The sequence below is a fragment of the Octodon degus genome, unplaced genomic scaffold, assembly GCF_000260255.1.
Source record: "Octodon degus isolate 3935 unplaced genomic scaffold, OctDeg1.0 scaffold00004, whole genome shotgun sequence".
Classification (NCBI taxonomy): domain Eukaryota; kingdom Metazoa; phylum Chordata; class Mammalia; order Rodentia; family Octodontidae; genus Octodon; species Octodon degus.
In genome coordinates, this window is record NW_004524580.1 from 26,860,498 (window position 1) to 26,861,350 (window position 853).

Here is an 853-nt window from a genome sequence, read left to right on the forward strand (position 1 = left end):
GAGTCTTGTGTTTTTTCTTGGTTTCTACATTCAAAGTTTAAAAAATCAAGGCACAATGTTGCATATAATTCCTACCAATTTTAAATGTTTTATTCTTTTTTAAGCTTTGTTCTCTGATCTTGCTGTGGATAACCCCAAGGGGATTTTTTCTTTTCTCTCACCCCATAAAGAGCTACCATTAATAGGTTTCAGTGAAAAAAAAAAACTATATTTTGCGCTTCCCTGGTAAGCGTAAGGGCCTGAGTTCAATCCCCGGTTCGGCCAAAAAACAAAAAGTTATGATGATAGAGTGATAGCAGTTATTAATAACATGACCCTTGAGGCACTGTAAGTACTCAAATAATTTAAATCATTTAATATTGTTATTCACCTTTACAAGACAGGAAACTGAGGTCATGTATCTCCTAAGGGGCAGCACCAGGACTTGTACTTAGCAATGGTTCACACTCATAATCAACGTGCAACACACGGCACACCTGGAGAGCTTCAGGGGAGTACAGAAAGCACACGAGCTGCACACCCAGTTCTTTCCCCACCCAGGGGGGTCACTCTTGAGGGACAGCAGGCCAGGTTGCTGAGGGAACAGAGGAGAGAATGGTGTCCTCATGCTGTATGCTTGCAGGAAGTAGCAAGAAAATTCCTTTTCCCCAACACACAATGAGAAGTGAGGGGACGGGGGAGATGGCTCAGTAGAATAACTGCTTCCCTGGCAAGCGCAAGGGCTTGAGTTCAATCCCCAGTTCCACAAAAAAAGAGAGAGAGAGAGAAGGCAGAAGATCTCACTCTACGAGGATGCTGTTGCTAAATCTGGTGGGCATTAGGCACATGCACACAACATTTTGTGCACAGCTGT